We start from the raw sequence: 15,089 nt of genomic DNA on the forward strand, positions 1-15,089 counted from the left end.
AAGGTTATTATAACACAACTTGCATGTCCTTTTCCATATACTCTAAATAACAAATATTAGGTTTCAGCCTTATAGGTTTCATGCTATTTTTGAATAAAATGTTTCCGCTTAAGTTCCACAGCATTTGTTAATTGCTATGCTTTCCACGTACAAAATTACTGTGACGGCACTTGAAGGAATTATTATTCAATTATTTTTATGATTAATTATTTTCCATTTTAGTATGTAAGGCAACATTTTAATATCAGCCACATTGAAGATAGAGAAATTCTGATTGTTTTCTCAAAAATAAATAAAATACTTTCCACAGCCAATTATTATATTAAGGGAATAGAAACAAACAACACTGTATTTATACTTGTTTATTGAATTCACTAATATTTCTCATAAAATAAATGAAGGTATAAAGAAGGTAAAGCATATTTTTCCCTCCAAATGAGAAAAAATGTTAAGTTATGCTATCAAATGAATATGGTTAATTTACTTCAGTTGATATTAAATACTGAAATTAGAAATTAGGTTGTATCTCAGTGAATTTTATCTGTTTTGAAAAGAAATAAACCTCTGTTGTTTAAATAATACTGCAAATACTGCATTATCCATTCACTATATTAACCCAAGACAGATTTATATGAAGTTAAAGTAAATTTCTCCAGTCTTGAACTTATTTTTAGGTTTATATGAAACTTCAGAATTTTAGCTGTCAAAATGATCTTTAATACAATTCATACGTGGTTAACAACAATGATTCACATTGAACGTGCTTGCCCAAACACATCAAGCTAAAAGTGGAAAGAAATTCTCATCAGTAGACTTGGGAGATACAAGTTAACCAATGTCTGATTTGATTCAGGCCAGATCACTTATTGTATGAATGACATTTTGAAGAACAGTTGTGTAAAAAAATTTTTGTATAACACCAAAAAATCTTGTTCTTATTGTGGCTGTGAAAGGTAGTCATGGAGGGAAAAAATTTGTCTCAGGAAGATGCAGCATTTGTTTAAAGAGACGTATCAGTTGGCTGTGTTATGATTCATTTTTGTCATCTTTGAAGTAATCTAAAGTTTTATCAGTTATAGAATAGTTACAGCATCTGGTGTTTGTAGAGAATCGGACACCCATTTATTCCCTCTTTTCTTTGACTCTAGCCATCTGCCCCAGGAACCTACACTACCTTTTTCTGTATTTATCAATGCTTCCATTGAAAAGGAATGTTAAAGTCAATTATCAGATGGCCATGACTCATGGAATCATAATGTAACTACCTTCCTCACATGCAAAGATAGTTTAGAAATATGTCAAAACATTTTACAAACCTAACAGTTTTGCAAAACACCAATAACTCTTTTAACAATATTCTTATTTTCCTTTTACATCTCTCAGTCCTTTTTCTCTCTTTCCTGTGATGATCCATTTTCTTTTGCCTGACCCTAAATGCACTGTTTCTGAAAGCTCCATCCTCCATGAAGTTCTCTTCCCTTTCTATACTGCCTTTATCAGCACATCTCTTCCTGGTTGCCTTTGGAATATACATTCTTCCCTTCTTCCTTACTAATAGAAACCCAATTTTGTTTGAATTGCCAATATGCTACCTAAAAATATTTGTCCTTCCAGACTCTTTTGCAGCTGAGGTGGCCACATGATACTGTTCTGGACCATGAGTAAGTGGGAGTCATCCAAAGATTTGGGGAAAGCCTTTGTTCTCCTGAGACAGGTACTACTAGTTTCTCCTTTTCCCTTCCTCCTTCTTCCTGTCTGGAAGGTGGATGTGAGATTAGGGGTACAGCAGCCATCTTGTAACCACAAGATCAAAAGTATGAAGATGAAGATATATTTGCTAATGATATAGAAGGAAGAGATGGAAATATCCTTCTCTAAATGCTTTATTGAGCCACTTTTTTTTTTTTTAATTTTATTTATTTATTTTTGGTTGTGCTGGGTCCTCATTTCTGTGCGAGGGCTCTCCCTAGTTGCGGCGAGCGGGGGGCCACTTTTCATCGCGGTGCGCGGGCCTCTCACTGTCGCGGCCTCTCTTGTTGCGGAGCACAGGCTCCAGACGCACAGGCTCAGTAGGTGTGGCTCACGGGCCCAGTCGCTCCGCGGCATGTGGGATCTTCCCAGACCAGGGCTCGAACCCGTGTCCCCTGCATTGGCAGGCAGACCCTCAACCACTGTGCCACCAGGGAAGCCCTGAGCCACTTTTTAAACTCTGGCTTGCCTACCTCCAGGCCTCTTGTTACTTGAGACAAATAAATCTCTATATGTTTAAGCCACTACTGGTTTTCTGTGCTTATCGCTGAATATAATCCTCACCTAGCCCCCTTTTATTTAATTACTTTAGGACAGAAACATTTGATTCACTCCAATTACATCCTATCTTTAAAGCCATATTTATTCCTATTACTCACCTCTGATTTCCCTTCAATGTGCTACTTGAAAGTATACAAAACTGAAGGCACCATTCTGGATCATTTGCAAAGCCAAATAAATGGCTTTTAGTTCAAAGGAGTTCACTGATTTATTGTGACATTTCTCACTGTGATTTATCTCCAACATTTTGCTGTAAGCATGGTGTAATTTATAATTTGGGGGCCTCACTGACAGTTTGATTTCCATACTCCATTCCTGACCACACTGGTGTCAATTTGTGTTAATCACTCCTGCAGAGGGCATGACATATTTTATCAGACATAGATTTTGATTTGTTACCCTTTCTACACTGAGGCTGATTAGCAGTGAGCAGGAAGTAGGCCACTGCGCATGGCCATCTGATAATATATATTACCTGTGTGTCTACTCTTAGATCTATACCTGCATATTTCTATTTATGCCTAGATCTGATTGGGATATCAAATAGCTATATAAATATAACTGTTTCCAAGACAGTGGCTTTGTTTTCTTCCCAATTGTAATGGATTCAATTTAATGATTTAACACCGTCAATTCCTAAATCTGAATATATTTCTTCAGTTTCATAAATTTGTATTAACCAAAATTAGTCAAATATGCTTATAAGCATGTTTTACTTTTATAATGAAAAATATAATCAAATGACTTAAGAGAAGTACATTTAGGTTAGGCAAATGCAAATCAGTATGACCATTCTAGTGTCATTCACAAGTTTTTAATTGTTACATTTATTCATTCAGCAAATATTTACTGAGCACCTGCTACGTGTCAGACATTGTTCCAGGCACTTGGGATATATCAGTGAATAAAACAGACAAAAATTTCTGCCCCACCAGGAAAAGACAGATAATAAAATACATTTTAAAAATGAATAAATAAATAATGGGGCTGTATGTTAAAAAGCGCTAACTGTATGGAAAACAATTAGAACAAGAAAAGTGAGATCAATAATATGTGCTGTTTACAACGTTAATTAATGTCCATAGGTAGGTCTCATTGAAAAGATGATATTTGAGCTAAGACACGAAGGAAGTGAGAGAGTTACGTGGATGTCTGAGAGAAGAGCATCTAGACGATGGGGCAGGGGCAAGGTGGCAGGCAATAAATGCGAAGGCCCTAAAATAAGAACATGTAGGGTAAAACCTAGTTCTTTCCTTCTGTCTTTCTCTCCTGTGTTCTGCCACACTCACACAGAGTACCTCACTTCTAACACTTCTGGTCACCAAGTATGTGGCATTTTTTCCCCCACACTCAGCAATTCTCTGTGACATCAGCCGGGAGCCCTACAATTTTACTGAAATCTAACACTATTTGCCTGGAGAGAGCATCAGATCTCACAGGCTCAGGGCTCAGTCCCACAAGACTCTCCCTCCCTACTTCAGCTGCCAGTCACAAATAGTAGATCCCCAGGTCACCCACAACTTCTGTCCATTTGGCTACAAATCGGAGGTTCCCACGACCTCTCCTGAGGACTAATTTTCTAGAATGGCTCATAGAACTCAGGGACTTACTTACTCTTACTGGTATATTAAAGGATATGATAAAAGCCACAGATGAACAGCCAGAGCAAGAGATGCATAGGGTGAGGTCTGGGAGGGTCGCCAAGTATAGGGGCTTCTGTCCCCATGGAGTTGGGGTATCACTCTTCTGGTGTGGTGTGTTCCCCAACCTGGAAGCTCTTGGGACCACTGCTCTTGGGATTTTATGGAGGGTTCCTCAGGTAGGCATGATCAATTATTAAGTCCATTTCCAGCCCATCTCCCCACTCTGGAAGATGAGAGGTAGGGCTGAAAATTCTGAGCTTCTCAACATGGCTTGGTATTTTCCATGATCAGTCCCTGTCCAGGAGCCATCCAAGAACCCTCCCAGAGTCGCCTCAATAGAACAAAAGAGGCTCCTGGTGTTCTTAACACTTAGGACTTTACAAGGGTTTCGGGAGCTCTGTGCCATGAACCAGGGGCAGGACCAATGTATATTTTTTATTGTCTCACAAACCCACATGCTCATCAAAGGGAAAGTAGATGACTTGACTCCATTCACCCAATGGAGTTTTATGTAGCAATAAAAACAATTCAACTTTGATGATATAGTATGCAACAAAATGGAAGAATCATAGCAATAAGTGAAAGCATTGAGTCCTCTCAAATTACATACAGCCTGAAGCTCTCTTTACAAAGCTGAAAACAATTAAACACCTACATGCATGTATGAATGCACACACACACACTCTCTTTAGAATTATACATAAATGCAAATCTATATAAAAATGAAAGAGGGTAACGATCAGTAAAAGATTCACAATGAGCACGAGACTCAGGTGGACGGTTATCTTGGACTGGATGAGACAGGAGGTGGGCTGGTGGGGGAAACCGCATGGTTAGATGTAGTTTATTTCAAGGTTCTAGGTTTTACAAATAAGAGCTTACCATGCACGGACAATGTTGAGACCAAGTTGTGAAGCAGGGAGTACGATTAATCTAATTCTGTGTTTCAGAGGTCCACAAAATCAAATTTTTTTCCAAATGAAGGATTTCCTAAGAGTGTTGTTTTCCACATTTTAAAAATAGAGCGCAGAAAACAATTATGGCGGACCATGCCTGACTTATCAGTGTTCATGGCCAGGAAAGGACTCGTGCAACGGTGTGAAAAGAACACACACAATGTGTTTGATGTTCAGAGAGACATAAACTGAATGCACAGAATCTGAGGGGAGCTTCTGTACCGTACAACTCAGAGACATAACTGTGATCTCAAAGGTTGTTTTCAGAGGCAAGGATGGTGGTGGGTGACCAGCCACACGTGAATCCATTCCAGTACTTCACGCTGCTATCTGTTTAGCTGCAGGTCCTAATTTTCACCAGAACTTCTGCTGATGCTACCCCAAACTGGCATTACTACTACCAGAAGCATTGTCCTATACCAGGGGTCAGCAAACTTTCTTCTGCAAAGGGCTAAATAGTAAATATTTTAGCCTCTGCTGGCTATAACTATTCAGGCCCGTGGTTGTAGTTATGAAAGCAGCCATAGATAATATTTAAGTGATTGAGTATGGCTATGTTCTAATAAAATAAATTACAAAAACAGGTGGCAGGCCACATTTGGCCGGCATGCACAGTTTGTTGAACCCCTGTTCTATACTATCCATCCAATGACGAGTCTCTTTACCTTATAGTAGAGGGATATCCATACAACATGCTTACCAGCATGGTAAGATGGTATTTAGGCCAGACCTTAGGGTTTAATGAGTTATCTCCCAACAGTTGCCACATCTTCCAATGTGAGAAGAAACAGAACTCTCTGGTCCACACTACAGAAATCTTTACAGTGGACTTATTAACAAATAACACTATCTCCATTGTTGCAAATTTGGGATGAGGATTTGAGGGAAAGCAAGCTCTACTTTTCAGAGTTGAAAGGAGGTTTCTCAGTTTTCTCTGGAGAGTGGGACTTATCAATGCTATCAGAACCCAAGGTGCCTTTCTGGGGGTGATCTACAAACTCTGTATACACATTCTCTGCCAGTGTATTTATACATTTGAAGCTGTTTGAAAACAAAAGTAAGCTGTCTTCTGCCAGCCATTCAGACACTGTTTTAGGATAGCTTGTGGATCTTTGAGGCTCTTTGGACATTTTTTTTTTTTTCATCCTATTTTTTAGAGTGCATAACAAGCTCACTTTTTGCAGTGACGCAGCTCTGTCTTATCTGTAAAAAAGAAAACAAATCCCACAATAAAAGGGTAGCCAAAATATCTTCATTGCCTGCTTTCCTAATTCATCTGCCCACCTAGAGATTTTATTTGGCAACTTACGGGACCAAAGTCTTCAACATGATACCGACCACACTGGACTTTCATCCGCAGAGAAAGGACCGGGTGACTTGCTTCGTGAACAATTTAGTGAATTGTTCTAGTGTTCTTCTCTAGTGGATTCCCCAGCAAAGTGCTGAGGAGGCCGGGGAGGCCGCGCGCCCCCAGGAAGTGTGGGTACAACATGTCATGTGGAAAGATTGTACTAAAAGTTAAGAAATCACATTCAGTATTGGGAGCCGAGCCAGGGTGATGGCAACGGCATCAAGGACTCTCTTCACCGCTGCTGAGGAGGGGTAATGACCTTGAGTAGATACTTACTCAAAAAAGAGATATTGTTTCTTAATTTAAAAAAAGGTGGCTGATAGAGACAAGCAAAAGAAGACTATGTTTATGACCAAGGGGCAATTATTAGTGTTTTGAAAACCTTTCTCTATGGTTATTTAAGTCCATTTGTTGTACAATCACAGTTATTTTTGAGTATGTTGGGCAAGACCATCTAAGTTAGGGGAAAATTACTTTGCTTAAAAACTTACCAGGGGGGGCTTCCCTGGTGGCGCAGTGGTTGAGAATCCGCCTGCCAATGCAGGGGACACGGGTTCGAGCCCTGGTCTGGGAGGATCCCACATGCCGCGGAGCAGCTGGGCCCGTGAGCCACAACTACTGAGCCTGCGCGTCTGGAGCCTGTGCTCCGCAACAAGAGAGGCCGCGATAGTGAGAGGCCCGCGCACCGCGATGAAGAGTGGCCCCTGCTCGCCGCAACTAGAGAAAGCCCTCGCACAGAAACGAAGACCCAACACAGCCGTAAATTAATTAATTAATTAATTAATTGAAAAAAAAAAAACTTACCAGAATAGTTAAGGTCCTGGAGAAAATAATCCTGATAAATAAATAAATAAAGCCCTAGCTACTGGGGGTCCTTGACAGGGAGTTGTCACAGAATTTTCTAAACATTTCCCTACAACACCTCCATCAGGGAATCCTTCAGGTTGTCTCCCAAACATTCTGAATGTGTGTAGACCCCTGCATGGCCGCTACCACCGCCCTTATCCAAGACACTGAAGGTCTCGGGCCTGGACTGCCACAACAGCCGTCTGGCCCCGCTCTTGCTTCCTGTGCGTAGTCCTTTCTCTAGGCTGTGGACAAATCCATCTTTTAGAGGCACAAATTTGATCGAGTCATTTCTCTGCTCACATCCTCCGATGGTTTCCCATTTCCGACAGGAGACAGTCCTATCTCCTGGCTGCGCAGACAGCACTGGGCGAGGCCTGTCTCTGCTCAGTGCCCCGGCCTCCTCCCACCCACTTCTCTCCTCCGTGGTCAGAGCTCATCCTGCTCCCACTACCTCAGTCTCCTTGCCAGCCTTCAAATGCACCCTGCTCGCTGTCTTCCACCCTAGGGCTTTTGTGCTTGCTGTTCTGGCGTGCCTGGAGGGCTCTGTCTTACATCTTTACCCAGTTGCTCATCTGGATCTCTGAATTTAAGCTCAGGCATTACTTCTTCAAGGGCTCTCCCAGACAATCCCCCCAAACAGAGGCCTCTGGACACTCTCAACCCCATCCCTCTGTTTGCTTCTCTTCATGGCTTTTATACCCGCCAAAAATTACCTTGGGAAACCGTTCCATAAAACCTTTGGATGATCCTGCCAGAAGATGAGGAGTAGAGATGGGAGGTAGGCCGGGGGTGAGGGTAAGGGGTAGGTTCAGGCAGGGGAAAGGGGTGTCTTGGGACATTGGCAATGGGATCATGTTTTCTTTTGAGAAAAGTTAAGATACATAAACTCTTCTTATTTTTTCAGAAGTGTAGTTCTCCAAGGCTTTGAACACTCTAGGAGATAGTTTATACAGATTGCAACAAAAGAAGGAAAAAGAACACGCAATTCTCTGCCACGTTATTTTAATGCTCTTTCCCACCTGTTTGCTAACTTAATGTCAGCTCTTGAGAGGCAGTGGAGTGCTGGGTTCTGAGGCCTGGCTGCTGGGTTTCAATCCCTGCTCTTCTGTCTCCCAGCCGTCTGATCTGGAGGACATTAAAGCCTGCCTGTGCCCCAGCGACCTGACGAATTTGTTGAGAGGATTAAATGAGTTAATACACTTCGGAGAATGGCCTGTAGCACATAACGGACAGTCAGTAAATGTTAACTATCATTATTACCAGTAGAAAACAACCCTGCCTCTTGGGGCTTCTTAAGAGAAATGAAAGGTTGGAATTTCCATTTCCACTGTGGATGAGATGACTGGAGGGATCAGAGCACTTCCTGCCCCACTGCCTCCCACTTTTGAAGCAGCTCCCAGATTTTGTCCACAGAGCTGCAGGATGGGCAAATATTTTTGTGTCCATCCTTTCCTCAGACTACTTACACACTTGAAAACAATGACAGAAATCTCACCTTCGGAGGCTGAGGAGCGGTACAAGTAATATCTGAGAATTACCAAATATTATTTGGGTAGGAAAAAATTTTCTAACTGATTTGGTTGCTAAGTATTCACATACACACACACTATACACAATTTACACTTTAAAAAATATACTTATTAAATAGGCCTAGTAAAGGGAAAAGAGTTCCTCTTAATCTTATTATGTTGACTTGCTTATTTTCTTCTTTCCTTTAATCAGAGCTAACAAAGTAGAAATTTAAACTACTTTGCTTATTTTTATATCCTTAGTACCTAGAATAGTATTCAGTCTAGAATAGGCACTCAACAAATATTTGTTGGAAGAAAGAACTATAATCTCAGCAATTCTTTGTGGTCAGTGCTATAATTATCCCATAGCATAGATGAAAAGACTGAGGCTAATGAACTTGTCCAAGATCGCAACTCATCAGTGCTGGATCTGGGTCCAGCTGGTGCTTTTAAGCATCCCAAAGCATTTGTATTATGTCTCCCCGTTTAACATATCAATCCAAACTATGTTCTGCCCTTCATCTCAAATTCCACCTGAATATGACCACCTCAGCACCTGACACAGTCCCTAATATTTCACTCATCCAATTCAGCTAGCAAGTTAGTGATAGAATAATTGGTAAATGTTGGTTTTCTCACATCAGTCTACTGTTGAAAAATGTTAGTGGCGCCCTGTAGAAATGAATGTTCCTGTCTACAGCAATTCTGTGCTTCCAAGTTTATTCCTGTTTTGATATCATCTTTTCTTACGTTTTCCAGCCACACAGGAAACTGAACTCATGCTCAATGTATTAGCATCTTACTTTACTGAATGAGTAAACCAGTAAGTAATTCTTTGATTTACAAAAGACTTGCTAAAGCACAAAAGTAAAAACTGAGAAAACTGAGGGTCAGCTAGCTAAGTAAACATGAACTTATTAACTGAGTTCTCCTGTAGTCTCTGAACATGATGTCTTAGTCAGAGCCCTGGCCACATAAGGGTTAACTGTTAAGAAAAAAGAAAACAAGAGAGTAAGGAGGAGCCTCTGGTTCCAACTGACTAATCTTTTCTCTAACCTGTTTTATGCAACCCTCAGAACTGTAGAAACTTTACGGAAGGATTAAAACTTATGTAAAACAAAGATCCTTTTATTTCCAACTCTGATTCTCTGGAGAGCAAGAAGCGCCAGCTCAAATGTGTGCAGAGCTTTATTCATATTGGTTACTCAATACGTAATTTTAAAAAATCTGATGATCTTACAGTATAGAGGCAGCAATGAATGAAGATGATGGTGAATGCTAAGGTAAAAGGAGTTCATTTATTTGGGTTGTTGTGGGTTGCAATTCAGTCACTTCTGCTTGGAAAAAAATAAGGTAGGCTTAATATTGGGAAATATAAGACTCCTTGGGTTTTCTAATTACCTTGTTTATAATTTCCTGATAGTGACAATTCTATTTAATTCAGGATCGTGTAATAGTAACACTATTACTTGTTCACAGGTAAGCATGTGGAAATATACTTTGATTTTTTTCTAATATGTAGTTACCAGTGGTTTCGAATATTTGAAGTGAGTCTAAATGATCCAGACAATGTTTTCTTCCTGCTTTTTCCAAGGTCTGAAAATTCCACCTTTGTTTATCCAGTTCCTCCAAGTCCATTCTTCAAGTTTTGATCGAGCCCCATGTTCTCCATATACCTCTCTCCCTCCCCTGAAATCCTAGAGCACTAGCGGTCTATATCACACACACACACACACACACACTTCATTGGCATTTTCTTTCAAAATTCAAAAATGAGAAAGTTATTTTTTTTAAAGCCAAATAACACAAAAGTGTAAAAAGACAAAATCAACTTGGTGCATATCCTTTTACATTTCTTTCTATGCTCATGTAAAAAATATACAGAATGTATATAATTGTATGTATTTATATACATATGCTCCCCACTACTCTTACTCACATGAATAGGATCATCATTATATACATGACCTGACTTGTTGCTCGTTCATTTAAACTGTGTACTCTGGATATTCCTCTGGGTCAGCACATGTATCTCAATCATTCTTGGCCTATTTTTTCTTAGAAACATGTCTATTTCTATAGAATAGATTTCCAAAAGTGAAATTGCAGAAACAATATGTACTGCAATTCACAACCCTACCATTTCTCTACCCCATTCCATTGAATGTTAAAATCTTTAAAATTTTGTTAATTTATTATATGAAAAAAATGAAGGTATTGTGTTGTTTTGAATCGCATTTCCTTGTCTACTAGTGAGACAGTATCTTTTACAAAAGCTTTTTATAAATTTTTTTGTCTATTTGCATTTCTTCTTTTATGAACCTCAGTTCATACCCATGTTTGTCTTTTCTTATCAATCTGTAGAAGTTCTCTTTTTACATTAAAGATATAACCCCCTGCTTCTTATATATATTTCAAACATTTCCTTCATCTTTCTCTCTCTCTCTCCCTCTTTTAAACCTTATTTATGGTATTTTTTTGCCTTTGTGTAATTTGTATTTTGATGAAGTCAACTTTGCAATTTTTTTCCATTATAGTTTCTCAGGTTTTTTTTTTTTTTTTTGTATTTTTGAAGATGTTTTTCCCAATCCTAACATCTTTCTACTTTAAAAAAAAAATTTTTTTTTACATTAAAATCTTTAATCTATTGCTTTTTAGATTTTAAACATGATATTTAGACAGGGCTAGCACTCTATTTTCTTTTCCAATAGAGAGTAAATTATGATATCAGTATCATTTGTTAAATAAACTCTATTTTTCTTGAAAAACTATTATTAAAGTATATATCAAATATTACATTTTCATTTTTACTGGCTCTAGGAATGGACTCAGTTTTGTACCGGTGACCTGTTTGCCTGTGTTTTTGGCTCATGATGTGCTGTTTTAATCAGACTAGTGTTACAGAAGGTTTTAGCATCTCCTGTAGCAGGTGCCTACCGTCCTTTTCAATTTCAGGGCAGGGCGGGGGCCGTCTTTCTCCCAACCTCAAGCCTAGAGAGCATGGCTTTAGGAAGTTTGTTCCGAGTGCTTTATATTTGTCCTCTGCAGTTTGGAGGACACAGGGGACTGGTGTCGGACTCCTGCTTAAGATGTTTAAAAGGCAAAAGGCTGTGAGCGGATCCGCCTGCCAGGAGGTGGAAAGAAGAGAGGGCTACGTTTAAAAAGGCCCCAGTCAATGGCGGGTCAACCAGAGCTTGTTTGGGGCTGGCTTAGATCTGGACTGATTGGATTATATAGAGCGTTGATGAGACCTCAGCAGAAAGAGGCTAAACTTGTAGGCTGCACATCAAAATTTGAAGGAGAAATTGTGCCTGACTAGTCAGGGGAGGTGCATTTACCCTGCCAAGCACACTGCAAGTGAGAGATGGTGAATGGAGGGTGGGATCGCCCAAGACCCACGATAGTGGCCATGAGAGAGAGTCAGTTTTAAATATCCGTCCTGGCCGAAGGAGGCAAGGATGACATTTCCGGTCTCATTAACTCCTCCCATACAAGTTTCAACTCTGCAGGAGACAGAAGCAGCCTTGTTCTACTGTGGGGGAAGAGATGGGTGTGTGGGCGTGGGGAGAAGACGGCAGAAGGCGATAGAAAACAGAAACAACCTGGACCTTTCTCCCAACCGCAGCATTTGAACAGGTTGTAGTGGAAGGAAAGAAGCCTGAATTTAAGTAAAGTTCCAAGTGAACAAGATAGTAATCTGGAACTGAGCTTTTTTATGGGACTGAACATGTCCAGAGGGCTTTAAATTTTTTTCTTTTGAAAGTTAACAGAAAGTAGCATGACCTGTCTCAGGTTTCACTTAGTGTCAGGAAGAGAACTGGCCCAGTGAAATCAAATTTGATAGGCAGTGGAGGGGGGAAGACTAAGGTTATTTTCTGCTATCACCATGTAAATCCCATTTGTTCAAGGTGCTTGCAGTTGCAATCTGTTTCTAATATAAATATTGTTTGGGAGCACAACAGTGGCTTATTTCAATTTTAAACTCTTTTTTCGATAACACCTCCTTTTCAGGAAACGATGGCCTTCTCCTTAGAAAGACTCCAGGATACTGTTGCTAGCTTTTCTACTTAAATATTTTCTACAGATACTTAGTATTTGCCTTTTAACCTAACAGATTTAGCTTTAGAGACATGTCATCAATTCCATAGGATGAAAATTGGTAAGGACGGTCAAAGCACAGGAGTCAAATTTGGGCCACTCTATAACAGGAGATTTTTTCAGTAGAATTTATTATTGACAGTAAGGATGATCATAATTTCAGACATGTGTATAGCATTTTAAATCTTCAAAATAGCCATTTTTTTCCTTATAAATCAGGAAATAAATAGGATTACATGTCCCGTATTTGAAATGAAGAGAGTAGAAATTGTCTTAGGAATTACTTAATACAGATACTTAGAGGCAGGATGAGGACAAAATGAAACTCAAGCTTGACAACTTGAGTTGTTCAGTTACTTTGTAAGCAATAGAGGCAGCAGGAGCTACCAATTACTGAAACTTACAATATGTCAGGCTCTCAGACTGGCACTTTACATCAATTATCTCATTTTTTATTATATGCCAGGTGGAAATCTAATCTTTTTAGGGCCCAGTGAGAGATTTACATATCTCCTATTTAGTTGGTTCTAGGAAGCCTAAGGAGATTTACCTAGCTGGTCCCTTGGCAGTTTCTGAAGCTTCAGAGATATTTAGGTCACTTGGATTTCAATGTTAGAATTAATTCAGATGTGGCAGTAGCAGCTTGGGTGTTTCAAATTGTCATCCAAATATACACTGTAAATGACAGTGCAGGAATAGTATGGGAGAATGTAGACTGGATTCTACATTGGCTTGGTTCACCAAGATTTTTGTCTTACAAGTTAGAAATTTTTTGATAGTAATAATCTGTAGTTTCATCTATTTTATGACAATATAATACAGTGATTGAGTGAGACAGTGTATTTTTTTTTTTATAACACAAGGTCACATGTTTTAATTATTATTTATTTATTTTTGGCTGTGTTGGGTCTTCGTTTCTGTGCGAGGGCTTCCTCTAGTTGTGGCAAGTGGGGGCCACTCTTCATCGCGGTGCGCGGGCCTCTCACTATCGCGGCCTCTCTTGTTGTGGAGCACAGGCTCCAGACGCGCAGGCTCAGTAATTGTGGCTCACGGGCCTAGTTGCTCCGCGGCATGTGGGATCTTCCCAGACCAAGGCTCGAACCCGTGTCCCCTGCATTAGCAGGCAGATTCTCAACCACTGCGCCACCGGGGAAGCCCGAGACAGTGTATTTTTATTTGCATTCTAAAATGGGGAAACAACATATGAAACAGGACTATGAAAACCCATAGGAGGCACTTTGTTTTGAAAAAAGTCCTCGTTTCTTTTCCTACCCACTTTCTTCCTTTTATCTCTGTGTAGGCGAGATTTTGTTTTTCTTCATTGACTAGTGACACTTAATGTCATGTCTGGTTTATAAATTCCTGTTCTTTATGCTGTAAATCTTGTTGTTAAAACCCATGCTAGATGAGGCCAGTTGGTAGGACTACCTATATGAATTCTGATATTTATTCAGAATAAGTAAATTCAGAAATGTCAGAAATACACACTTGAGTATATCTTTGAATCTGCTCTTCTATATTTTGTCATATTTACATGGCAGAATAAGTTGTTTACATACGTAAGGAAGAGAGCAGAGGGTAAACTCTATTTGAAGTGTCTGTTTTCCAGTTGGGACACTGATCATTTGCTAGATTGGATCTTAGCCTGGTAATGTCTCACTGTATCTGGAAATTATGGTCACATTTGTGGATTTTCTAAGGTTAAATTAAGTTTTAAATATATATTCCTAGAAAAGGCTAGAAAGAAATGTGTGTAGGTGGCAATAATACCTAAGCTTTTCTGGGGCAAATTTCCAGATGAAAACGTATAGTAAAATGTAACTATTGATTATAACTATTTTTTATACAGGTAAACATTATCTCTGAATGCCTTCCTGTATTATAGATGGGAAAACAATTTACCTCAGATGACTGGTCACAGAGACCAAGCTCATTTTTGGTTGTAAAGCAGTGCATTATCCATTTCAGGTGATTTAGCTCCTAAATTCAAAAATACCAAAAGGACAACATATACTAGAGATATACGAGATTTAAAAGATTTTAAAGAGCCTCAGCACGTCATGTCTTAAGATAACCACATTTAAGCATACGTTAGATTGTTGTATTATGGTGTTTACAATGATAAAGTACAAAAGGGTCTTTTCTACTTGTGAATACACTCTAGAAGACCAATCCTAAACTTGCAGATTTTAACAGTTGTAGCTATTAGACTTTCCTAAACGTCTTGATCTGGGTTTACTTTTTTCTTATTTTTTACTCAGAAGTCTTAGAATCAAGGTGAGGCCAAATGTGAAGTAGTGAAGTAGTATAATTTTTTTTAGTGCCTCATGCTTTGGTCATGCCATATCCTAGAATTTAATTAATAATAATC

The 15,089-nt window shown here is 39.3% G+C and overlaps 1 protein-coding gene across 1 annotated transcript in view; it reads left to right on the plus strand.

Moving 5' to 3' along the window:
• The first annotated feature begins 9,755 nt into the window (after positions 1-9,755).
• SLCO1A2 (solute carrier organic anion transporter family member 1A2) overlaps positions 9,756-15,089 on the plus strand; it is a 103,362-nt gene continuing 98,028 nt past the window's right edge. The window contains exon 1 of the mRNA XM_061204420.1: positions 9,756-9,903. The gene's annotated coding sequence lies outside the window, so the exon portion shown is untranslated. The remainder of the gene's footprint in view (positions 9,904-15,089) is intronic.

Source organism: Eubalaena glacialis, chromosome 11 (genome assembly GCF_028564815.1).
Source record: "Eubalaena glacialis isolate mEubGla1 chromosome 11, mEubGla1.1.hap2.+ XY, whole genome shotgun sequence".
Taxonomy (NCBI): Eukaryota; Metazoa; Chordata; class Mammalia; order Artiodactyla; family Balaenidae; genus Eubalaena; species Eubalaena glacialis.